Genomic DNA, 26,900 nt, shown 5'->3' with positions numbered 1-26,900 from the left:
TAGAATTTTTTATATCCTGTGTTAGAAATATTTCATGATTTTTAAAGGAGAATAAAGTGAGAGGTAGCACTGTATGGCTGCGGAAACAGAAGTAGGACCAGTATGAGTTTATGGCAATGGGGGATTTCCTTAGATCTGGAGAAGGATTTGGACAGGACTCTCTAGGTCACAGCCAGGTAGACACAGGCCGAGGCTCTGGATCACATAATTTTGTACTCACAGAGGTTTTGCTTTGTTCTATTCATAGCTAGGAAAGTAAAGGAATACTTTGTAAGTAAACCATGGGCTAGGTTCTAGAACAAGTTGTGAGAGATTTGGCCCAAGAAGGACCAGAAAAGGGCTGTTTAATTATCTCACTATATGCCAGGCTGACTTGTATACATGTGAAGTGATTGTGTAGAATTTCTTACCTAATATTTACAGTATATGCTACTTTATGTTGAACACAAGCCACTCTGCTAAATGTTTGACCTGTGTTATCTTCTTAATAATCTTCAGCGTATGAGCACTGTTTTGATTGCCTTTCTATTTCATTAAGAGACAGTATGAGGGCCTCTCCTCTCAGAAGTTCTCTCTCTCTCACTAGATAAGAGAGCTGTTTTCCTTTCTCTTTCTTCTGCCTATTAAATCTCTACTCTTAAACTTCTGACGCGGGGAGGGGGGAAAGAGGCAGTGTGATGAAGTGATTGGGAATCATAGACTCTATAGTGTTAGATCACAGCTTTGCTCCTCACAAGCTGTGTGATTTTGGCAGCTCACTTAACTTCTCTGTGCCATGGTTCGTTCATTTATTATTTTATTTTTTTTGAGACTAGGTCATGCTCTTTAACCCAGGCTGAAGTGCAGTGGCACTAACTGGCTCACTACAACCTCAACCTCCTGGGGTCAAGCAATCCTCCTGTCACAGCCTCCCATGTAGCTGGAATCACAGGTGTGCAACACCACTCCTGGCTAAGTTTCTTGTTTTCATAGAGACGGAGTCTCGCTACATCGCCCAGGCTAGTCTTGAACTACTAGGCTCAAGGAATTCTCCCACCCCGATCTCTTGAAGTGCTAGGATTATAGACATGAGACACTGCACCCAGACTCTCTCATTTTAAAAGTGGGGAGTAGGAATATCTATCTCACTGCAACTTAAATGTGTTGATATATGTGAAGACTTAGGAGACTTGTTGGTATATAGTAATCTCTATATAAGTGGTTGCTATTATTATTTGCTATTCTGAATGAGAAAACAAAAATCCAGAGAGATAAGGTAAGGTAACTTGAAAAAAGTTCCCAGCTAGTAAATGGTAGAGCTAGGTCTCAAATCCAGGATTAATTAACTCTAAATTCAAGTACTGAATTGCTATACTATTCTGCCTCCCTGGGAGACATAAAAAATAGAGAGACAGTAGAAAACAAAAAACATCAGAGTTACTGGAGAGAAGTAGGGTGAATCAGAAATACAGGGACAAAAATTTTATGGCAGAAATCTGGATTTTCCCTTACAGGGTAGCAGACAGAGCTGTGAGTCTGTCCATCAGCACATTCCCCCTTTCCTCTCTTTTAAAAGGCCTCCTGGTGGGTTCAGGCCTCTGCCTTCCTCTGTGAAGCTGTGAACTTCTGGAAAGAAGGAGCCCCATCTTCAACCCCAGAACTTTATTTATGGTTGATCCGAGTCAATAGTGGTCCTGTTCTTCTTGATAGAAATTGGTTTGGGCATGGGCAATAAGATGTGAGAGCAGGCCTTATCCCAGGGAGGGGTTCCCATGAAAGGTGGATTCATGTGCGAATAGATGAACTATCTTTTCTGTTGGATGTTGTGGTGTCTGGGTGTCTTGGTCTTTTGGGCTTCTATAGCAAAGTACCATAAACTAAGTAGCTTATAAACAACAGAAATTTATTTCTTACAGTTCTGGAATCTAGGAAGTCCACAATCAAGGCACTGGCAGATTCAATGTCTGGTGAGAGCCAGCTTCCCAGTTAATAGATGGTGCTTCTCACTGTGTCCTCACATGGTGGAAGGGGAAAGACAGGCCTCTGGAACCTCTTTTTTAAAGGCACTAATCCCAATCTTGAAGCCTCCACCCTCATAACCGAATCACTTCCCAAAGGCCCTACCTTTTAATATTATCACATTAGTGGTTAGGTTTCAACACAGAAATTTGGGGGAACACGAACACTCAGACCATAGCAATGGGTAAGATTATGGTAGTCACGTTTCACCAGTAGGTTAGCTAACCCAAGGACCATGGGTTAGACATGAGGGTGCTAGAGCAGGAAGACAGAAAGAACCAAGGCCTTGTTGACGTCAGTGAACTCTGAATTCACCAGCCTCAGAATTGTCCTACCCATAGACTTTTGTTATGGAAGATAATGTTTTCTTAATTGCTCAAGCCAGTTGAGATACATTCTGTTACTTGCAGCCTGAACCATCCAAACCAGTTCAACTACAAAATCAAACGCTTGCTACCAGAGGAGAGAAAGAAGTAGTGCCATGGTATCTTTAGGCGTATTCCTAGAGGGGCGGCCCCAGATCTACGGGTCTGTGGGTCTGTTTCTGAGAGTGAGGATGGGCTGTGGCCCTGCAGGGTTGCTGCTGAAGCTGGTTTCTCATGTTGTGTTGGAAAAGGCCATTCTGGGAGCTGGGTCACAAGCTCCTGGAGAAGCAGAGTTCCCCAGCCCTTTAAACGGAGAAGCTCCCATAACAACCAAACAAGCAGGATTCCAAGGGGGAAGATAACAATGATCTTGGAGCTTCTCCCTACTCAGATTAGATGCATGAAGGTAATAAAAACCACCCAAAAGAAACTGCAGAAAGAGGCCTTGGGAAGCGCATTCAAGAGGGTGAAAAGGAAGAACAGAAGGAACCCGTGGAAAGAAAATCTTCCAGACCAAATGACGGTCCAAAAATAATGAGACCAAAGTTCAAAAAAGTAATTTAAACCAAATAAGGCAGGGAAGGCCTAGCCAGCAAGGGGCGGGCTCACTCTGCAGGGAGCAGGCGAGCAGAGGGGATGGAGTTGAGCAGAGTTCACTTCAGGACAGCCCATGGGTCAGAAGGAACTGAGGAATGCACCCGCTGCCCAGGTTAGCAAGGGGGGCAGGACCAGATGGCATGGCTTCTTACCTCCCCTGCCCAAGGGGCCTGGAGCATTGCTGCCACCCTCACTGGTGACAGGGCTGCTTGAAGTTGCAGAGCACATCCCATCTGGGTGGGCTTGCCGCCACTGCAACAGAGAGCCTGTGGGACCAGGCAAATGAAGGAAGCCTTGCTTGCTCATAGCCAAGCTTCTTTTCAGGTTCTCTTTTATATTTTATTGCAACCAAGAATTCCAGGGCCATACTGCGAGCCAGGGATGATGGATGCTAAGCTCATTAACCGCCTGCTCAGTTTGTGGACTTGTTCCTGCTGAATCTGTAGTCCAGGTACTGCCAGTTTCTTAGTGTCAGAGCCCTCGTAGAGTTCATTTGTGCATTCTGCATGTGGATATGTGTGTGCAATGACCCAGAGTTTTAAAAAGCTTTCTATTTACCTTTTCTATTTACCACATACCCTCTTCCACACTTAAAACTCCACACCTTCTACCACAGCTTTTAGAGTGAGAGCACTGGGTTACAATACATGTTTTCACAGGAATTGAGCATTTAAAGAGGTACTAAAGTGAACATGATGAATTTAAATTCTAGGTAAACAGCTCTCAAAAGCTCTCTCTTCTTTGTGCTTTCCTCGATGATGATATCTGATATTTATTCTGATGACAGAGGACAAACTGAACGGTGTATCACAGTCATCAGTTGATTCACTCTGCACCACTGGTCCCCAGTGGCATTTGGGGGCAATGTGGTATCTTTTTCTTAACTCAGGGCCCTCTTAGTACCTCCTTGTCCCTCTCTGGAGCACCTATGAATCCTTAGGTCCACTGTTCACCCCAGGCAGGCCATGGAGTGCAAGCAGTGCTGCTGGAGGCTTGCCTAGCTGGTCACTTTCCTGCTCCGCTGCTAAACTTTCCGCCCTCACTCAGGCCATGCTGAATATGGCTCTGTGTGGGGCTCCTCCAAGATGCTCCCTGTCTCCCTAAAGATGTGTTTAGCAAACAGTGTCACTGGTCACCTCCTCCAAATATTCTCAGGTTCCTTCCATATCTAGCTGGAAAATGTTCACTATGCCTCCTTCTAATCTTGGGGTTCACCTTAGGAGTGGGGAGATTAGGACATGTAAGTCACATCTCTCTGCTGTATTTCGGTCTTTCTCTCCTGCTCACAGCCCCCTTGGGATACACAGATAGGTTCCCTTTCCACTCTGGTCTTCAGAGTAGGGTGTGTGTACAACATTCCTTTATTTTCTTCCCACCTGCCACGTGATTTGCCCGTCCCTATTTCCTGAGACATGAGGGCAAATAGGGTGCAATGAATGAGAACTTGTTTTCACAGATAAGTGAACATGACTTTTGAAGTGGTTAGAATAACACAGCAATCACATTAGCATACATAGACCCTTGAGGCTGACTGGGAGCCCTGTACAAAAAATAAAAATAAAAAAATAAGAAAGGCTGCTTTCTGGCTGAGAAGGGAAGGGAAGAGTAAGGATTTTCAATAGCATGGGGACACAACTCCACAGGTTCTGCAAGTTTTTCTCTCTGGAAAAGAGGACTCTTGACTTTTCCTGCTTTCTTTTAATTTCAAAACAGCACACACACTTTAGGAGCAATAGCACCATGGATGAGTTTCTTGCCATCACATGAGCAGGATGGCATAATCAAGACGCCCCCAGGAAAGATCCTCCTATTTTTTTCTAATTCAGAAAAAAACAGAAGAATAATATGATACACATATCCCCTGCTCATATTCAAAATGTTCACTTTTTGTCACTTAGGCTTCGGATAGTATATCTCACAGTGAAAATTGAAAACCATTTTGTTCCTCCTCTCCATCCTAGTCTTGCTTCTTTCTCTCCAGCGATGACCACTGTCAATAATTTGATATATAGTATTCCAGGCCATGTTTTTATTAGCTTATTATAGATTTTATGTATTGGACAATAGATGGTATTGCTTTGTAGTTTTAAAATTTTGGCTGAATAATACACTGTATGAATTGTTTTGCAATTTGTTTTCAGTAAACAATATGTTTTTGAACTATATGTTTTCATGCTTATAGATACAGTCCCTTTTTTTTTTTTTTTTTTTTTTTTTTTTTTTTTTTTTTTTTGAGGTGAAGCCTTGCTCTGTCACCCAGGCTGGAGTGCAGTGGCGTGATCTCGGCTCACTTCAACCTCTGCCTCCCGGGTTCAAGCGATTCTCCTCCCTCAACCTCCTGAGTAGCTGGGACTACAGGCACACATCACCATGCCAGGCTAATTTTTGTATTTTTAGTAGAGACAGGATTTCACCATGTTGGCAAGGCTAGTCTTGAACTTCTGGCCTCAGGTGATCCTCCCGCCTTGGCGTCCCAGAGTGCTGGGATTACAGGCATAAGCCACTAAACCTGGCCAGTCCCTTCATTTTAAACTGCATTCAAGTACTTAATTTGTGAATACAAATATCTATTAATTAATGTCTATTAATTCCTCACTTAAAAATAGTCATCGTTTTTCAATATTTTCTCCCAGTGTTTTATTTTTAATAAGAGGAACAATTGGCTCCACCTAATACTTCAATTTCAGCCTAAACTTGGCCAGAAGACATCATTGCCTTAAAGCAGCCTGTTTTCCAGTCGACACTGAACTGCTGTCGACGGGTAGATAGTTGAGAGTCCACATATGCCCCCAAATAGTTGCAGACTGCGTGCTGGGCCTGATTCTGTTCCCTTGTCTGGAAAATGGGATCATAACTGTTTCTGTCTCCTTGGGCCGTATGAGGGATTGGTGTTGTGGAGCATGTACCACAGTGTCAAGCAGACAGTAAGTCCCCTGTTCATGCACATACAGTATTTAATGCCTGGTATAGACCTAGACCCCAGCACCTGACTCCCTGGCCAATTGTTTTTCAAAGACACTCCCTGCCTCTGTTACCACTGTTTGTAAGACCACGTCTCTAAGAGTTAATCATCTGGAAGACAGAAATCCAACCACAAGAGGCAGAGGCAGTAGGCTGTAGAGTTAAGTGGCAGGCTCACAACCCCAAGTGCTGTCAGTACTCACAGCTTCTGCTTACCAGCAGCTGTCTGTACTCTGGATTGTTTTGAGCCTATCTTTGCAGGGCTTGCTGGGGCCTGCCAAGTTCAGCTGCCTGCAGAAGCACAGCTCAGAGCCGTCGCTATAGGCCTATTCCTTGTACAGGTCCGGCCAATCAGAGCTCTGTTACCAGGCAGAGCCTCTCTCCGGCTCTGGTCACTGTCATCCTAGCTGTCCAGACACCCTTTTGCAATTTTTGTTTGAATTGATTTTTTTAAAAGCACCTGATATATACTTTTCTTCTTATTCTTCTCCTTCTAGTCCTCTATTCAAGGCCCACCACAGAGACACAGGAATGGAACTCAGAATCACAAACAAAGAAACCTCGGTCCAAGAAAGAAAATGATCTTTAAAAAGACCCTCGTTTCATGCTTGCCGATGCTGAGACAATCGGCTCTGGAGGATATTTGGAGACACCGATTAAAAGGTAGTACCATCACCACATATTTAACTTCCACCTCTTTTCCCTCTGCTTCTAGGAGTAGAGAAACCAACAAAACCAACAGGAGAGAGATGGTAAATTTCAAATAATCTGTCCCTCACCCCACCACTATTCCCACATTTCACAAGGGCCCAGCCACAAAGCCAGTGCAACATGACACCAATCATCAGCAGAGTGGAGCTGACAGACCCTGCCTTTCACCTCTTACGGCATATTTACTCATCTTCTCTCTTCCCCACCCCTCTCTGATAAGAGAAAGGACGAAAGCAAGGCAAGCGCATTCCTGAGCGGGAGCTGCAAGCACCCAGGCTCATGACTTCTGCGGAGCACACTGGAAGGGGAGAAAAGGAGGAAGGAAGATTGAGGGACCAAGATGGCAGGATAAAATGCTGTGGATGGAAGGGCAAGTTCTCCTGGAGTAGGAAGTATGAGAGGTCAGAGGGTTTGGGATGCCAAAGAACAAGATTGAAAGTTTAATAAGCAACCTTGACCTATCCTATGGCACATCCTAATATGTTAGGAGAGATGTGAGTACAGATTGGAATACCTGTGTACCCATGCTGTTTTGAATTCAGTGATGGTTTGGTGCTGAAACATGCCCCATAGCTTTCTAAGCGTTACACTTACTTATACTCCATTTTTAAAGCAGTTTTATAAGAACATATGTAAGTAGATCAGTACCATTAAAATGGGGTTAATTTTTTTTCCAAGTCACAATGGTGTAGGGCAGGTTGTGGTGGGAGGACTAATTGTCCAGAAATCTGGCTAAAGCTAATTATTAAACTGTTATTGCTAAAAGAAAGGGGGAATTAGGCAGAAAGCCAGTCTACCTTGCTTCAAATGGATTTTCTCTAGAGATCTGATCCTCTCAGTCTCTTCCTTAACCTCTCCTTCTCTTCTCCCTTTCTAGATTATTGTCCCAGTGGAAAGGGATTCTTAGTGTTATATAGATAGCAAGCACGATGCAAAAGTGTTGAAGCAAGAGTGTAAAGAATAATTAAAACATCTGGTGGGTTCTAATTTTATTTTTGAAGAACATAGCTTTAAAACAGGTGTAAAATACAAGCCATGGCCCTAAAAGCCAGGGTCTAAAATATATGAGTTAAAAAATATCATGATTCCCATCTTAAAGTTTTGCAGCTTCTCCCCCTACCCCAAACAAAAATACTCCTTTTAGGAATGAATATTTCATGTGTGAAAGTGACATTTTTTATATTAGGAATTTTTAAAAGTTTATAATAATCTTTTTCTTAGTCTAAATTCAGACAAACTTAATACTTTTGATTTTAAAAAGTACACAGCAGTAAGATCTCATTGTTATAAAATTATGCCTATCAGTATACATTGAGAGATCACAGGAATCATTCTTACATAAAAGTAACAAGGGTGGTCTTAATAATGGAATACTGGAGTGATTTTTTAAACTTTTTTGTACTTTTCAGTTTGAATAATTTTAAAAACAAAACTATATATTGTTTTCCACAGATAGAACGTAAATTTTTTTAAAAGGAAAAAAAATTAGGCAATCAGTCGCTTGAGAAGTAATTGAATATGCCAATTATTAGGTTGGTGCAAAAGTAATGGTGTTTTTTGCCATTAAAAGGAATGACAAAAATCACAAAGTACTTTTGCACCAACCTAACACTTTTTCCTGTAAGTTTCATGAGGTTTCCCCTGTGTGTGTGTGTGTGAGAGAGAGAGAGAGAGAGAGTGATAGGGAGAGAGAGAGAAAGAGAGTAGCAGTGCCTCACTGCATCTGTTCCCAGGAGACATTTTGTGATATCTGAGTTCCAAGGAATGAGGATCAGACAAAAGGGGCAAAAGTAGTAGGAGGAAAAATGGAGATCAGCAAAACTGGCCATGACTCAGCAAAAACACAGTGACATTTTCAGAAACCCAAAGCCTCAAACATTACAAAGTCTCCTATACCCCTTGCTTCTGAATAGAGTTGTCCTGGCCCTCCCCATTTCAGGTGGGCTCCAGCCTAGGCTGGGTAAGCATTGACAGTGAGGAGGCAGGTGGGTGGATTGTCCCTCAAGGTGTAAGGAGGGGACAAATACCCTGTCTGTGGCTGATTGAACTGGGGAGGACCCGAGGCCGGAAGGTATTCTTAATAGCCAGTATTTCTCAGAAATGCAGCGGAAGTCTCCCAGACAAAGCAGACAGGTTGGCATCCCTTTCTTGAGAGTTAGTAAGAGGGAAAGGAGTGAGGCAGGCCTAGCCAACATACCAGGGACAGTGGTGAAATTTTGAAAATCTGGAGGGTCTGCCAGCTGTGCTTCCCACAGCAGCTTTCAGTGCCTGCCCCTGAAAAGCTGGCATACACCTGGCTGCCAGACCATAAAGGGACATACCTCGAGTGAAGGACCGACTGCCCCTAAATTCACTGCCTCGTGCCAGCTCCTAAGTTACTGTAGGGATCTGTGCGGGTCTGGCCCCTCTGCATGGGTCCTGGGACCCTTCAGAAATCTATTCTTGTGCTTGGCATTCCGTCTTATCTTCTCCCTGCTCTGCTGTTAGGTGATGGGTGAACCTATCAACACCCTATCTCATGTCACCAAGTGCTCAGATTCAAAACTGAAATCCAGTTCCTACTAGATCACTAGCCCTCCTCTTTTACTTCCATTTCTCATAACCTACAAAGAAAAGAAGAAATAGCACATACGAACAAAAGATCGATAAAAAACAGAGGAGAGATTTCCTGGCGTTGGGCTGGGGGTACAGCAGGAAATTGTAGCCACACAAATGACGCTCCATGGACAGAGAGTTATGCATCATGACCCTTGGGTTGAGCAACCCTAATGCAATACCAGGGTGTTAAAGGGCTGGGACTCTCTTGCCCTCTGGTAGGTCAGTTCTTAGCTGTAATATAATTTTACAGATGAAAAATTCCAGAGAGCAGTGACTTGCTCTGTGTTACACAGCGAGGCATAAATATAATGTACGGCAGCAACATAGGCCTAGTCCTAATTATTTGACATCCTAACACCTTTCCTTTGTTGTCTGAAGTAGCTTAGCTGAGATGAATGTCCAGTGTGTTATTACAGTGGGAAGCCAGGCCAGCAGACTTCATTGTCCTCAGTTCTGTCTCAGTTACACTAAGCTTTCCTACCCCATTACCTGAGTTTTGAGATGTAAAGTGGAAAGACACATTTGGTTGACATTGTACCCAAGACAGAAGGTAGAAATTCGTCATGCTTATGCCTCCCAGGTTTCAGCGTGCCTGATCTGTTTTCTCTCAGCCCAGGCTCATCTTCAGGGCCACTTTGTCTTTCTTTCTTCTACACCAAGTATCAACCCAGCCCCTTTGTATATCTCAACAATGATTTAGTGGACACTCTGGCTTACTGATTTTGTTCCATTACAAAATGAGTTTCCTGCCAGGATAGAGGGAGAGATTATATAGACAGACATACATTTATAAAAACAAAAGGAATGTGGAAGGGTGATATGGGGGCACTTTCAAGATGGCAGGACCTTCCTCCAGGCCATGGCAGCTTCTGCCCACAGCCCAGAGAGGCCACTCATATGCTGTGAAAATAAAGGCATTACCTCATCTCCTTGTCACCACCTGAGTGATCCATGAATGGGTGTTCTCTCCTCACTACAGGTGAACTTGGTCAGGACAAGAAGCTCCAAAGGCTTACTCGATTTCTTTGTTGGTGCTACCCTACTTTACTCTATTATATAAAGCTGTTTAGCCAGGCCCTTGCTTCATACATTCCATGTCACTGAACAAGAACTCAAATTCTGGTTAGCCGCCACCACTCCCAAGTCAGTTTTACTTGATGTGCAGTTATGTGCTGAAATATACTGTGTCCTGTAGAAATGAGCAATGTGAGGGAAGGAGATGCAGAAGGAATCGAGTTGCACACTTTGGATCAGATTTGTGCGAGTTAATATGGATGAACTGACTTGCCCCAAACTAGATGAAGAAATCCTCCTCTAAAACTCAGCCAAGAGCCTGTTTATAGAGGGCTTCATTGTTTATAATTTCCATGTCAGTGCTTCTCAAATGCTCACTACTCTCTTGTTTTGGCCTTACTAAACTGAGGTGAGCTATGTGGTTCTTGCCCCCGATTTATCAATGTGAAAAGAGAGTCTTTAGGGATTTGACCATAGACAAGTCCCCAGGGGAGTGAGGGGTGGAGGTAAAGTAAGCATCCTGCTTTTCCAGCCTCTTCCCTCTTGACTCCACTGCCTTAAAGCGAGGTGTCTCTAGAAACCACGGTCACCTCCTCTTTGTGAGGCAAACATGAATCTCTCTTGGCCTATTACTCCCAAGGAAAGCAGAATATGAAAAGACATGTCTTTTGCCTTGCCAGATGGCTTCAGGGTAAAATTCTTCCCCAAACTAAGTGTTAGAGTCCAGTCAACTGTTTCAGGGAGGGCAAGAAGTAACATGGAGAAGTATTTAATCCTCTTTCTTCCCCGAAATTCCATGACATCCAAGCTTGTTGTGAGCAGACCCTGCCAAGGCAGACAAGATCATTGAGCTGAAATCAAGAGAATGGGTCCTTGGCAGAGCAGACCCTTTTAAGGATGAAGATTGGATGCTGGGGAAATCCTACCAGCCCTTGGCAGTCTGAAGGTTTGAGGTTCCAGACTGGGCTCTCTCATTTTCCATACCTCCCGAGGAGCTGGCTGCATAAGTCATGAAATAAGCTGAAGAATTTTGAGCACCATCTAACCCATCTGGGCACCCACAGTGGAAAATTATGAGAGTAATATGTTGGGATAGCCCTGGGCTTCTTAAGACCAATGCATATTTTTATGCTTTTCTACATACTTTGTACAACTTTTCATTTTGAAAAAAATGAACAGGTCACATGAAGAATGGCTACTTATTCTTCAAATGTTTTGGAGAAGCCAGAGCTTGGGGAACCCAATGAAAGGGAGGGTGAGGGTAACCAAGGAAAATCGCTCTCAGGAGAAGCATGAAGGAGCAGCACATTGGGTCTCAAACCCTGTTAGACTGAATGCTTGGGCATTTTGTGCTGGTTTTTGTGATAGAATTAGCATTAGGACTCTTGAATGAATTCATGGGACAGGATTGATGCTCCTACTTCACACCAAACACTAGAAAGGTAAAAATAAAAAATGAATAAGGGGTGGCTTTTTCACTAAGGAACGTTTTGCTTGAGAAATCAAAGCTTTGAAAGCACAGAGACTTCTATTTAGGTATTTGTTTTAACTACTTTTTTTCCCGTGCTCTTCCTTACTCTTTTTCCTCTCTTCTGTCTTCCTCTCATCTTTTCTGCAAAGCTCTATGTGAGTCTTCTAAACACGAGACAGTCCGAGTCATTGTGATTTAACAGATACCGAAAGAGCAGCACCCTTACCTGACCCTCAATGCAGGACACTACGAATGGGCTATATGGAGCATTTGGGAAATCTCTTAGCAGAGGCTGATTCTAGAGGATTCACTCTGGGTCGTATCTGGGAAAACTGACTTTGCTTCAGGAGCCTCAAAACTTCATATTGGGACATGCAGGAGAGCAAATCAGAGCAAATATGTTGGAGACTTTCCTGCCTTATCCTGACCAGGAAAGAGCAAAAGGTCTGAGAGCCTGGCTAAGCACATGGGGGCTCCATGGATGCTACATTCTGTAGTGAGCGTTCTTGACTCCCACATCCCTATTCCAGGTTCTACCCCCCACCCAACTGACTACTCCTCAGTTTCCCCATTTCTTTTTTCTCTCTCTGCCTCTCAAGCACCCATCTCTTTCAGATGCTCTGTTCTCCACTCCCTTTTACAAATTCTTTCTCAAAGACCTCATCCATTCTCATGGCTTTGATTGTCACCCACAGTAAATGTTGTCTCTCAAATCGGAATCTCTCTCCTGGGTTCCAACCCTAATTGATTATTGGGTGTTGCAACTGAATTTCCTTCTCAAATAAGACACACAGTGTCAATCTCTTGACCTGTTTCCTCTCTGGTTTCTCCCATCTTAGTACATGTCACCAAGATGTACCCAGTCTCCCATGCTAGAAATCTGAGAACATCCTGGACTCTGCCCCTTTTATCACCCTCCTTAACAGTCACTAATACTATTGATCATGATTTCTAAAACTCAATAGAAATCAGTATCTTGGCTTTCTCACCTGTTTCTTCCATTCTTCAGGCCCATTCATTTCTGTCTGTAACCATAACTCCTAACCATCAAGTGGTCCTCACACCATGAGATTGTGAATGAATTCCTTCACCTGTCTGTGGTATTTCTTCATCTAAAACAGGAGGACATTGGACTACATCTCTGAGAACATTTCTAGCTCTGATATTCTTTAATTGGTTAGCTTGCATATATCACAGGCCGTAACGCAAAAAACTGAGTTTTCTCTCCTTTCACTTATTCCTTGCTTCCCAATAACTTTTTAAATTCTTCTTTCTCCATTTTGCTTTTGATAGAAATGTGGTAGCCCAAGACCCAAGCAAGGATAGGATTTCCCAGACATTCCCAGGGGAGACAATCCCATGTGCTTTCCTTCTGATGTCACATCAGGTAAGGGGATTGCCTGGGGCTAGAGCTTAAACAGAGTGGGTGTTGTTCTCATTGTTGTCATCACTGTTACTGTTTCCAGGGTACTGCTCCATGGCTATGCAGAGGCAGACACTCAGGTGGAAAGGTATAAGACAATTTCCCCCTGTAAATTAATCAGAGGGTGCATATGAACATCTTGTTGTTGCCACTTCACCCCCACTACTGTCTCTTCAGCTAAGACACCAGTTTAATGAGGTGGTTCCTGAGGCTTGGAGTTTCCCTAAAGACTGCGCCTCCTTTGGTGTTGATTTAGAAGCTCCATTGAGGGTACCAAGGGGGAGTGATGAGATGGCACCCTTGCTGAGAGCTGGGGGTTAGATGGCACCCTTGCTGAGAGCTGGGGAACTCACCATAGTCTTTGAAATAACACTGCCCTCTGTAAGCATGAGGAGTCACCATTCTTTTTGACTTCCCACTGGCTGGGAGGTGATAGGGAAGAGCTAAGACTTCCATTCTCCAGTCCCCTGAAGTTGGTGTTTTGCCTCATATTGTGCAGGAAGTAGGCAGTTTGTCTTCCATGTCTCCTATCACTTTTCTGTATACTAAAAAGATCACTGAGAAATGGCTTGTTTCTTTTTCTTTTGTACACATCATCTTCCTAGAATCTGAAGGCTGCTAGAGAAGGGAGAGGCACATGCAAGTGCATCCCATGCTGATTGTTGTTGAAATACCTGGAAAGAAACTGGCAAAGACTATCCAAGGTATGCTAAGACATGTCCAAACTTACAAAACAGTAGAACCTGAATAGGAATTTGAAGTTGTCTATACTCTCCTCAGCCACACCCTGCTATTTTACAGGTATGAAAAATACAATTTTCAGCAAATTAGTGATGGATACAAAGTATGTGGATGCCCAATCCTGTGTACTTTCCATTACCGTCTGCTTCCTAATTGTGTGTGGATTTCCTTGTTCTTCAGAGCCAAGGAGCATCAACATTTGGCTTCAGAGATGCTGCTAAATCCTGAATAAACAAGAGTGAACAAGCAAGGTAGCATTCAAGGTCTCTTATTCCTAAACCCAGTTGCAATGCTTGTATTAAACCCTGAGCTCCAGGCTGCTTCAGTGCTATTAAACTTCCTCTTTACAAAGAGAGGAGAAAATGTGGGGTATCAGACATATCCCACTCTTCCAAGGCCCCGTGCAGACTCTTAAAAGATGAGAGGGTTTTTGTTTGTGCATATGGATCAAAGAAAGACTTCCTTGAATTTTGGTCAGCAGGGTTTGTTTTAGATCTGTGAAGAGTGGAAGAGGTCTCAATTGAGTGATTTCATGGAGGACTGGGAAGATCTCTTTCCTCACCCAGAATCACTGTTGAGGTGCATTCAACCATTAGAATTCCACTAAGGGTAAAATACTGGAAAATGGCATAGGTTAGGAGTCATTGTACCTAGCTTCCAAGCATGGTTCTGCCCCTGTAATTTATAACTTCATCTATATGTTCATTTAATTAGGAAAGAAAACAGTCATTGAATTAATATATGTCTTGTACTATTCTGTGTGCTGAGTGTTCAGTGTGAAATAATGCAATATTTTTATTGGTCTTATAATGTGGTGGGGAAAGCAATAATTCACACATACATATATAATATAATAATACCAGTGTTATGAAGGAAGCAAAAATCAAATAAGGCAGTAGAAAGTACCAGACAAGGAGATGTGTTTGTGTAGGGGTGTGTTATAGTGCTTTAAAATAGGTCCACAAACTCTTTCACCCTCTCTTCAAAAGGTGCAGCCTAAGCTACCTCCCCTTGAGTGTGGGCTTGGCTTAGTGACTTTTTCTAGCAAATAGAATAAAGTAGAAGTGATGATGTATGGCTTTCAGGCTGGATAATAAAGCCACTGTGTCTTCTTCCTCTTGTTTTTGGATTGTCTCCTCTAGGGTAATTAGCTGTCATGTGAGGATACTCAAACAGTTTATAAAGAGGTTCATGCGGCAAGGAATGGAGGCCTCCTGCCAACAGCCATGTAAAGGAGTCATCTAGGAAACAGATTCTCCAGCCCCAGTCAGACCTTCAGATAATTACAGCCCCTACCAATATTCTGACTGCAGTGGAAGGAAAGACCCTGAACTAGAACCACCCAGGTAAGATAATCCTGGATTCCTGACCTAGAGAAACTCTGAGATAGTATTTGTTGTTTAAAGCCACATCTTTGTGAGACAATGTATTAAGCATAACTAATACATGTGATTAGGGAAGCTTTTAATAAGAGGTTAACAGATTAGCAGAGACCAGAATGAAAAAGGGGAATGAGCCAGGTAAATATATGTGTGAAGAATGCTTAAAGTAGAGGGGATAGAACTGGCATAGGTCCTGTGGTTAGAACAAGCTTCATATTTTTCAAGGAAAATTGCAGGACTTGGAAATGGGCAAGAGATACCCGAGTATCCATTCAGTGGAGGGCTGAGCATTGTCTAGGATATCCTCTGGGGATATCTGATTATATTGAGATGTTTCTCTTTAACTGAATTTCTATTTTCTAAGTTATTTTACTTGTGGAAAACTGACAGTAACGCAAATGATCCTCCTTAAAGAAATACAATGAATTTTGTCTAGTACAGATGTGACGGAATTCTACCCTGTAGAAAAGAGAGTCCCAAACAATACATTTTAAGCAGCTCTATGGAAATATAATTCGTATACCATACAATTCATCCATTTAAAGCTTAAAATTCAGTTTTGTTCAGTATGTGCACAGGGTTGTACAAACAGCACAACAATCTAATTTTAGACCGTTTTATTGTTCCTCCTCATTCCTGCAAAGAAACCCCATCCCCATTAGCAGCTCCTTTTCATTCTTTTTCATGTTTTTTCCCCCATCTTCCAAGCCCTAGGCAACCACTAATCTACCCTCTGTCTCTATAGATTTGCTTATTCTGAAAATTTTATGTAAATGTAAACCTACAGTATGCAGTCTTTCAAAACTGATTTCTGTCACTTAGCATAATGGTTTCAAGGTTCATCTATGCTGTAACATGTATCAATACTTCATTCTTTATTGCCAAATAATATTCAATTGTATAGATAACTATATTTTTGTGGTTTTTGTATAGGTACCTATTTTCTCCCATTAGGAGGTTTGCCTTTTTCACTTCTTGATGGTATTATTTGCAAAATAAGAGTTTTTAATTTTAAATCCAATTTATATTATTTCTTTTGTTGCCTGTGCTTTTGATGTTGTATCAAAGACACCATCACTTGACATAAAGCCACAAAGGTTTATTTTTTTGTTTTCTTCTAAGAGTTTTAGTGTTTTAGCTCTTACATTTAGGTTTATGATTCATTTTCAGTTTATGTCTGTATGTGTTATGTGGTAGAGATCCAAATTTATTCTTTCGTATGTGGATGTCCAGATGTCCCTCCACAATTTGTTAAATAGAGTATTCTTTCTTCATTAAATTGTGATTGTACTTTTGTTGAACATCAACTGATCGTAAAAATATGGTTTATTTATGCACTCTCAATTTTGTTTCATTGATCTATACATCTAGCCTTGTGTCAGTACCACACTTTCTTGGTTACTATAGATTTGTAGTAAATTTTGAAACTGGGAAGTTTGAGTTATCTAACATTTTTCTTGTTTCTCAAGATTGTTTTAATTTTTGGGGTCCCTTGCATTTCTAAATTAATTTAAGGACCAATTAGTCATTTCTGCAACAAAAGCAGCTGGTAACTTGATTGGGATAGTTTTGTACTTGTGGGTTAAATTGGGAAGCATGGACATCTTAAAAAATATGAAGTCATCTGATCCATGAACATGGACTATTTTTCTATTCATTAGATCTTTAATTTCCTTCAATGATGTTGGTATATGTCTTGCACTTATTTTATTAAATGTATTCCTAAGTATTTTGTTCTCTTTAATATTATTATAAACAAAATTGATTTCTTAATTTCATTTTTGAAATTTTACTGAAAATGCATAGAAACCCAGTTATTTTATTTTATTTTAGCATATTGATCTTGTATTCTGCAAACTTACTCAACTCATTTACCAGTTTTAATAGTTTTTCAGTGAAATTGTAAATAGTTTATATATACAAAATCTTGCCATCTGCAAATAGAGATAGTTTTACTTTTTCCTTTTCAAACTTTGACTTTCATTTTCACTTCTTTTTCTTCAATAATTGCCCTGGCTAGAGCCTCCATTACAATGTTGAATAGAAATTGCAAGAATACACATTCTCATCTTAATCCTGATCTTACGGGGAGAGCATTCAGTTGTTTACTATTAAGTATGATATTAGCTGTGGGCTTTCCATAATGATCTTTATCAAGCTGAGAAGGTTCTTTTCTAGTTCTAGTTTGGTGAGCATTTTTATCTTAAAAGGGCGTTGTTGGGCTTTTGTTAGTTTTTTTTTTCTATGTTCATTGAGAAAGAACATAAGAAAATGCTTTGCCCTTTCTTCTATTAGTATGGTATTTTACATTAAGTAATTTTTTGCTGTTAAACAAACCTTGCATTTCTAGGATAAGTCTCACTTAGCTTTAGTGTATATATGTATTTATATGTTGTTTTATTGAATTTTCTTGTGCTTTGTTGAGTACTTTTGGGTCTATATTCATAAGGGGTAATGATCTGACGTTTTGTTTTCTTGTGGTGTCTCTTTGTATGATGACCCAGTAAAATGCTGACTCCAGATAATGAAGTGAGAAGTGTTCCTTGCTCTTGTGTTTTTTGGAAGGGTTTCTGAAGTATTGGTATCAATTTTTCTTTGAATATTTGATGAATTTTAAATTTGCTAATGCAACTGCTTTACTTGTTAAAGATTTTATTCATTATTTGTATATTTCTTGAGTAATTTTCTGTAATTTGTGTCTTCTAAAAATTTATCTAACTCAGATACGTTATCTAATTCATTGGTATGTGGTTGTTCATAGCATTCCCTTATGAATTTTTTTATTTATGTAAGGTTGGTAATGATATCTCTTCTTCTATTCTGACTTTATAATTTGAGCCTTCTTTCCTTTTTTTTTTTTTTTTATTATTATTCTAACTAAAAGCCTTGTCAATCTTATTGCTCCAAACATTATACTTAGTTTTCCTATTGGATTTTAGCCAGTTTTGCATCTATTAGTAAATTCATGCCAACATTTCTGTTACCCTACATACTTTGTTCTTCAAATTCTTTTTTGTAACAATATTAACAGGTTACTAATTCCCTCATTAATTAATGAGGGGAATTTATACTTTTATGAAAGTGATGTTTTTAAACTTTTGAAAATTATACTTTAGCAGAAAATATGAAAAGAAGTAAAGAGCCAGAGAGTCATGGAAAATGAGATGAGAGGGAAAGACAGGGCAGACCACCAAAGACCTTGAAGGCCATGCTAAGGAGATTAGTTTTACTCTGAGTGGGGTGAGAAGCTTTTGTCATCCCCTTAGACAAGTCTTGCCCCTAACTGAGACCTCAGCTATCTGTAATATGTTTCTATGCCTCCTCACAGGGTGACTGTGAAAATAGAATGAGACAGAATGAAATCAAAAATTGCATTGTTATTGTTAGTGCTCAACTGGCTCACCTATGAGGTCAGTTTTCAGGTACTAACAACTTGGCCTAAATTTATTGTTTTCGAATTCCTACCTATTACCAGGATTTCTGAGGGAAGCAGATACAGAGAATTCCAGAAGGCTAAGCCCTGGATTCTGAGAAAGGTAATTTGGTCCAGGAAAATGCTGGTGATTTGTGCATGGATATGGGATATAGTATGATCATTAGATCCCTGAAAGAAAAGGAGACAGGGCTGGAGAGGTCTGAAAGCTCAAAAGGCAAATTTGACCTGTGTCTTCAGAACTCCACATGGAACTAACTCTAGGGGGCTAGAAGGCTAAGGTGATAGAAGGGTAGGGTTGAGGAGCGGACAGACAGATCAAGAGCAATGCTGAACTGCATTTCATGAAGCTGATGGAAGGCCTGAGAACTCAAAGGTTTGAGCTTGAAGAAGAAAGCAAACTACTAGACATGAGCATTTGCAAAGCAGGTTTAAAGCATCAGTGTACTATGATGTTTGAAACTGAGTGACAAAGGCCAAAAGGAAGGATAACACAGTAAACCAGAGAAAAAAATCCCTTGCACAAATTAACAAGCATTTCTCCTTAGCCTACATCTCAGGGTATTCACAGATGGGAAAATGAATCAAATCAGTATCTCTCTCATTTTATTTTCGTTATTTTTATTTTATTTTGCCCCTGGCTTGACCTAGATCTTAAATTATTTGTGGAGATTTAAAAATATATTCCAGCACTCAAAATCCTCCCTGGCAAACCTCTGCCAGTTGTATAACGTAAATTTTTGTTGTTTATACTAGCTCCATTTTTCATGTCTGTGTTTTTCAATAGTCCCTCAGCTTGCCTTTCCCAGAGTTCAGCTAAAGTCCTGGGAAGCAATGGTAACCCCGAGACAACCTCTCAGGCAAGTCTAATGGGCTGAAATAGGTGGCCTCCAAAGAAGGAGAATATACCCAGGGAATGGTCTCAGCACACAGCCCTGGTTATTTGAGATAAAGGAAATCTAAATTACTCTGCTCTCAAGTCTTTTAAAGGGGCTTGGTTTATCAGCCATGACCTAGTACATACGGCTATAAAGTATGTTCTTCAAAGATTTTCTTGTCTTCCTCGTTCTCTCCTTTCTATTAAGAGTAGAGGTCCTCAGGAAAAGAATCGTATAAACATAAGGGCAGAATTAAGATAAATGCATTTCTTTTCCTTAGGAAATTTTCCATGACGAATGAACAGCACTCTACCCCTTAGGCAGCCAGGTCAAGTGTTGGCTCTTTAAAGAAGATTCACCTTTCTAAAGCTGAGGCTGGGGTTGGGTCTGGGGACGTGATAAGAGATGAGGGCTTGCCAGAGAAAATAGTTCTCTAGAAAAGGAAAACTGATGGTCAGTGCTGATCTCTCTCAAAAGGTTTGCTGCCCCTCCGTGGTTTCAGAGCTCATGGTAGATTCTATATTATTGCTTTGGGGCCTCTCCCCCAGTGCCCCTCTGGAGCTGATCGACGATTCACAGCTGTAGCTGTGAGTGCTGAGAACACTTATTTATTTATTTATTTATTTATTATTTATCTTTAGTTTTATTTTAGTTTTAGAGATGGGCTAGAGTACAGTGATAATCATAGCTCCACTGGGCTGGATACTCCACTGGGCTGGAGTACAGTGATAATCATAGCTCACTGCAGCCTCAAACTCCTGGGCTCAAGCCGTCCTCCTGCCTTAGCCTCCTAAGTAGGTGGAACTCCAGGTGCACCCCATCACACCTGACTATTGTTTATTGATTTATCGATTTTCGATTTTGGGTCTTTCTTTGTTGCCCAGGCTCTTCCTGAACTCTTGACCTCAAGAGACCCTCCTGCCTCAGCCCCTGAGTCACTGGGATTGCAGGCATGAGCAACCAAGTCTGGCAAAAACGCTTTCAATAGGGGGTACCCTGCTCATCCCCGATGGACACAAAGCTTGTTTTCCTACATTTGCACTAAAGAGTGAGCACACTTGTAGGTTATGTAATTGGAAAGGCTTCATGGAAGAAAAGTATCAGAATATCTGGGTCCCAAACTTGGCTCTGTCACTGAATGAAGCTTGGAGAGTGTAAATGGTATGTTCAAGCTCACCTAGCTAATGCTACAACTTGTGAAGCTGGCAAGAATTGAACCATATTGCCTAATATCCTTCCAAGTTCTAACATTGTGTCTGAATGTTACAGAGATCCCTGAATATCTTTAGATGTATGTTTGCTTTCTTTTTCTATGTCTCCTTCTTGTACTCCCTCTGTATTTTTGAATGTATGTTTGTTTGTTTGTTTTTTGAGGGCTTGGTCTAGCAAAGTTAGAAAGCCCTAATTAGCAGATAAAGAAAACGTTACCTTAGGAGTCCTACTTAATTTTACTTATGGAATGCTACCAGTTTTGAAATCAAGTAGGGATGGGATGTTTGACGTCTAGGAATGTCAGGCCCAAAGGACATTCTGGAGTGAAATCTTATGCAACAGTAAAACATCATGGACTGGAGATGAGAGAACTTGGGAAAAATGATCATCTTATTGGTGTGCTCACTGCATGCTAATACAGAGGTTCTGGTTGTCAAGGGAAGAGACGTACAAGCTGAAGCATAGATGGACAAGAAGAAAATGAGGATATGAAACGCAGGTGGTGAGTTATTTTTGTAAGTTTGTATCAGTTTTCAGGACCTTTGACCATCACCCCAAGAGGTGACACTTTGTTTGGGCTGTACTGACACCAAGTAGTGAATTGAATAGAATCTTAGTCGCATGATTGAGACTGCTTGGGGCCACTGCTGTGAATAAGGCTAATGGGAGTGGATTATCATGCACACACATAAGTAAAATGAAAATAAAAAGAGGGAGAAAAAGCAAAAGAAGGAGAATAGTTTTATTAAAACAGGCTAGCCTTCTATCAACACATCAGAAACTTAATCTCTTTGTTTCATCTTTAAAATAAACACTTTGATACCACTTGGTATCTTTCTCACTAATCCTCAAATACTTTTAATCACTCTTGAATATAGCCACAGTCTTAGTACTAGATTTGTTTAAAATATTCCTTTCTACTCACACTGAACCCATTCTTGGAGTCCAGCTTCTTAGAAACTTGTCTATTTCCCTGAAACTTTTGGCCATATTTCCACAAAAAAAAATCTCTCAAAAATTTTCAAATATTTGGCAGTGGCAACCCAGAAAAGTCCAGCAATAGGCAAAGCTGGAGAGGCATGACTAAACTTTCTCAGAACTCCTGGTTTTCAACTAAACAGTCCAAGAAGTCAGCAAAAGCTAGCATTCTGTCTCCCCCACCATCTTCTCTGTTCTTTTTGTTTTCTTTGCACCTCTCCACTCACTTCCTTCTTTAGTACTGTTGTGACACTAATAAAAACTGCCAAGTTGCCATTATTGACATATGCTAGGACTATCTGGCATCTCTGGTTCCTCAGGTTTTAATTAACTCTCCCTGAGGTGTTAACAGACTGTATTCAAGTCCTTCTCCCACTCACTTCAGCTTATGGATCCTGATGCAGAAATTCTACTCTCACTTTCCCACTTACAGTTTGGAGCAGGCAATGATGCCAGTAGGTTGAGTTGGAGGGGACTCGTAGAGTTGGAGAGTAGTGGGTGAGGAACTGGGAGATAGATCCTAGTCAGTGATGAACCTTTTAAGAATGTGTAACTTGACATGCAGCTCCATGGGCTGGAAGAGTTAGAAAGAATTTCTGTGAAGAAGCTGGTTCTGAGAAGTCTCACAATCCCAATGGGTGTGCAATCCCTGCAACTCAGGAAAACCAGAGAGAAAGGGTAGACAGTAGCATGGAAGAATCACCATTGCTGAGCGGCTGCATCCCCCTCATAAGGATGGGGCAGATGGGATGGGAGATGACCATAAGGAGAGACCACACAGGAAGATTCCTCTGAGATTAATTAAACTGGGGGTTTTAACCAGAAAAACAGTCATGAAATCATTGACTTGATGAGACGATTTTTAAAAATAATTAGAAATCAAACCTGGTTTTAAAGGCTATGAAGGAAACAACTCAGCTCAAATTGGAAGGATAAGCCAAAAACAGAGTAGAGACCTTTATGTGAAGGAGGTGGCAAATGCTTCACCTGCCAAGTATCTCACTCTGATTGTCCACACTCTGGACAGGAGCAGCTCCCTGTGCTCCAAATTTTCAGGAGAAAGTAAGGGAAAGACTTGAATGAGTCAGAATCCAGGACCAGACTTTTCTGAAGAACCTGACTTTGGAGGTTTCTGGCAGGAGTAGTCTAAGCAGAGATCAGGAATTTTATTTATTTGGGGGTCATCTTTAGATGACCAAGTTTTTCCCACTTCCAGCCAGAAGTATCAAAGTTGCAACTCGAGGACTGAACCATGGAATTCTTGAACTGCCCAATTCATGCGTCTAGCAGCTCCTGAATTCTAAATCATAACTCTGAAGATTGCTTTGTGGTGATGGTGGTAATAGGGATGAGAAGTGTCCAATGAAATGTCAGTTACCTAAAAAATGCCAAATAAAAGTATATGATCTCAAAATGCACACAGATAATAAGCTATTGTTTAAAGGCATAATTAAGAGGTATGGATTCTGAGCAAGTGTTTCATGCCATGGGTACAACTGACAAAAAAAAAAAATCATTTTTGAATTCCATTGGTTAGTGGGGTCAGAGCACTGGTTATTTTGCCTGGTTGATGCATCTTTTTCTTGGGGTCTGGCTTCTTTAACTCAGCATAATTATTTTGAGATTTGCCTGTGTTACGGATTGCATCAATAGAAAAAAGAATGTGTCTTTTTAATTACTGAATACCATGCTATGTACAAGATATGCCAAATCTGGTATGACCATTTACCTGATGAAAGACATCTGGTTCATTTATAGTTTTGTGCAATTATAAATCAAGCTGCAATAAACATCCATGTGTAGGTTTTCTGTGTGTGAAGGTAAGTGATTATTTTACCTAGGGATGGGATTGCTGGATTATATGGTAAGTATATGTTTAACTTTTAAAAAATCTGCCAAACTGTTTTCCAAAATGGCTATGCCCAACAGTAACGTATGTGTCCCAGTCACTCCATATATTTGGCAACACATGAAATGGGTCAGTGTGTTCAATGTTAGCCATTCCAGTAACTTCGTAGTGGTATCTAATTCTAGTTTGGTTTGCGTTTCCCGAACAACTGCTGATGTTGAACATCTTTCTGTCTATTTATTTGCCAACCATACATTTTCTTTAGTGACTGTCTGTTCAAGTCTTTTGACCATTTGTATTTGATTACTTGCTTTCTTGTTATTGAATTTTGAGAGTTCTTTATGAATTCTAAATACAGCTTCTTTGTCAGATGTATTATTTACAAATATGTTCTCCTAGGCTGCCTTTTATCTTTTAATTCTTTTTACAGAATTTACAAAATTCTGTCTTTTGAAGAGGAGAAGTTTTTGACTTTGAAAGCTAATATATGATTTTTTTTTTTCGTTTTATGGATTATGCTTTAGGTGTAAGACCTAAGAAATCTTGCCTAATTCAAGTTCACAAATGTTTTTATCCTATACTGTCTTGTGAGGGTTTTATAGTTTAGATTTTGCATTGTGGGATGTATTTTGGGTTACTTTTTTATTATGATGTAAAATAGGGATTGAAGATCATTCTTTGGCATGCGGGTATCCAAATGTTACAGCACAATTGTTTGCAGCCTACCCTTCCTACTCTAAATCATCTTTGTACCTTGGTAAAAAACCAAGTTGTCCATCTCTGCATGGATCTATTTTTGGACCCTGTCTTCTGCGCTCCATTGATTTGTTTGTTGGTCTTGATGCCAATACCACACTGTCCTGATTTCTTCAGCTTTTATAATAAATCTTGAGCTCAGATAGTGTTAGTCATCCAGAGCTCAGATAGTGTTAGTCATCCAACTTTGTTTTTCTTTTACAATTTTGCATTAAATTTGTTCTAGATCTTTTGAATTGTCACATGAATTTTAGAAACAGTTTGTTAAATATACCAAAAATCTGCTGGAATTTTGATTAGGATTGCACTGAATCTATAGCTCAATCTGGAGAGAACTGACATCTTAACAACATGAATGTTCTGACCCATGAACATGATGGAATCTCTCCATTTATTTGGGTTTTTAAAGATATCTTTAGCAACATTCTGTAATTTTCAGGGCATAGCCCTTTCACATGTTTTGTCAGAATTGTCTTTAAGTATTTCATATTTTTGATGTTATTATAAATAATATTATGTTTAACATCAATTTCTAATTTATCATCATTACCATATAGAAATCCAATTGATGTTTTATAGATTCTATCTGATTTTCTACTCTTCAGTCACATAGACTGTAAATAAAGTTTCACTTCTTTTCCAATCTGGATGGTTTTTATTTCTTGCTCTTGTCTGACTGCCCTGACTCAAACCCATAGGACAGTGCTAAATAGAAACTGTTAGAGTAGACATAATTTTCCTGTACCTTGTCTTAGGAGAAAAACATTTGGTTTTTTACCATTAAGTAAGACCGAGGCAGTTCTCTTCTCTTCCTGGTTGGCTGAAGGTTTGTGGGTTTTTTAAATTTAATTTTAATTTCTTGGTAAGGAATGAACACTGAATTTTGTCAAATGCTTTTTTGGGATCTATCTGAAATATCATATGATTTTTATTTTTAAAGTATGCTAAGATAGTGAATTGCATTGATTTGTCATCAAATATTAAACCAACCTTGCATTTCTGGGATAAACCCTATTTGGTCATTTGTAAAATTCCTTGTACATATTGTTGAACTTGATTTGCTAAAACTTTGTATAGACATTTTACATCTATGTTTGATGGCAGTTAGTATGTGATTTTCTTTTCCTGTAATGTATTTGTATGACTTTTGTATCAGAATAAGCCTGATTTCATGAAGAGTTGGAAAATATTTTGTCCTTTTCAATTTTTAGAGTTGTTTATGTAGAATTGGTATTAATTTTTTCTAAAATGTAATTCACCAGTGAAGACATCTAAGCCTGAAGTTTTCTTTGTGGGAAGATTTTTAACTACAAATTTAATTTTTTAATTAGATATAGAGCTATGTGTGCTAATGTTACCTATTTCTCTTTGAGTGAGCTTTGGTAGTTTGTGCCTGATAGAGTTTGAACGTATGTTCCTGCAAAATCTGATGTTAAAATGTAATCCCCAACATTGGAGGTGGGTCTTAGTGGGAGGTGTTTGGGCAATGGGGGTGAATCCCTCATGGCTTGTTGGTGTCTTCACAATAGTGAGTGAGTCACACCATACGATGTGCTTGCTACTTCTTTGCCTTCTTCCCTGAGTAAAAGCTCCATGAGGCTTCCCAGAAGCTGAGCAAATGCTGGTGCCATGCTTGTACAGCCTTAGCCAATCAAATCTCTTTTCTTTATAAATTACCTAGTTTCAGAGATTTCTTTATATAGCAACACAAAGAACAGACTAACACAGTGTCTTTCAAAAAATTTGCCCCTGTCACTTAGGTTGTCAATTTATTGGCATAAAGTTATACATAATATTTTCCTATTGTCCTTTTCATATGGTAGAATCTGTAGTGATGCCACCTCTCACTCCTGATATTGGTAATTTGTGTCCTTTCTTGTTCTCTGATTTTTCCTGATCAGTCTGATTAGAGGTTGATTATTGATGTTTTTAAAGAAACAACTATTATTTCATTGTTTCATTAATTTTTTATATTGTTTTTCTCTTTTATATTTCATAGATTTTTGTTTTGATTTTTGTCATTTCTTTTTTGTTTACTTTGGATTTAATTTACTCTTCTTTTTTCATGTGCTTGATGATCATGGTATCTCCCCTGATAAGTATCTTTTTTTTTCATTTTCTTTAGGCAGAAGCTGAAGTAATTGATTTGAGACTTGTATCTTTTTCTATTCTAAGCATTTGGCATATATTTTTTCCAAAGTACTACTTTAGTGCCATACCACAAATTTTTATTTTCATTCAGTTCAAAATAGTTTCTAATTTCCCTTTTGAGTTCCACTTTGATAATCTGATAATTATTAAAACTTGATAATGTGTTAATTGCTATTATGTAAACAAACAGAGTAATGGGATAGAATCTCATAGAGAATTGTCTTTACTTTAGATGAGACCATAAGAGAAGGCCTGATGAAGGAGATATTTAATCCATGACCAGAAGGGTGAAAGGAAATCAGCCAGGTAAAGAGCTGATGCAAGAGCATTTTAGGTACAAGGGCAGCAAGTACAAAAGTCTTGAAGCAGGAACGAATAGGAA

The 26,900-nt window shown here is 40.0% G+C and overlaps 1 long non-coding RNA gene across 1 annotated transcript; it reads left to right on the top strand.

The window, feature by feature from the left end:
- Positions 1–6,305: 6,305 nt before the first annotated feature.
- On the top strand, positions 6,306–25,554 carry LOC102137108 (uncharacterized). The gene is made up of 6 exons (XR_006691149.3): positions 6,306–6,584; positions 13,009–13,102; positions 13,744–13,842; positions 14,060–14,130; positions 15,022–15,225; positions 20,457–25,554. It is a non-coding gene; the product is annotated as an uncharacterized lncRNA (long non-coding RNA).
- The last annotated feature ends 1,346 nt before the right edge of the window (positions 25,555–26,900 follow it).

Source organism: Macaca fascicularis, chromosome 12, assembly GCF_037993035.2.
Source record: "Macaca fascicularis isolate 582-1 chromosome 12, T2T-MFA8v1.1".
NCBI lineage: Eukaryota > Metazoa > Chordata > Mammalia > Primates > Cercopithecidae > Macaca > Macaca fascicularis.
The sequence above is the reverse complement of the archived record's forward strand: the minus strand, read 5'-3'. Positions and strand labels throughout refer to the sequence as shown.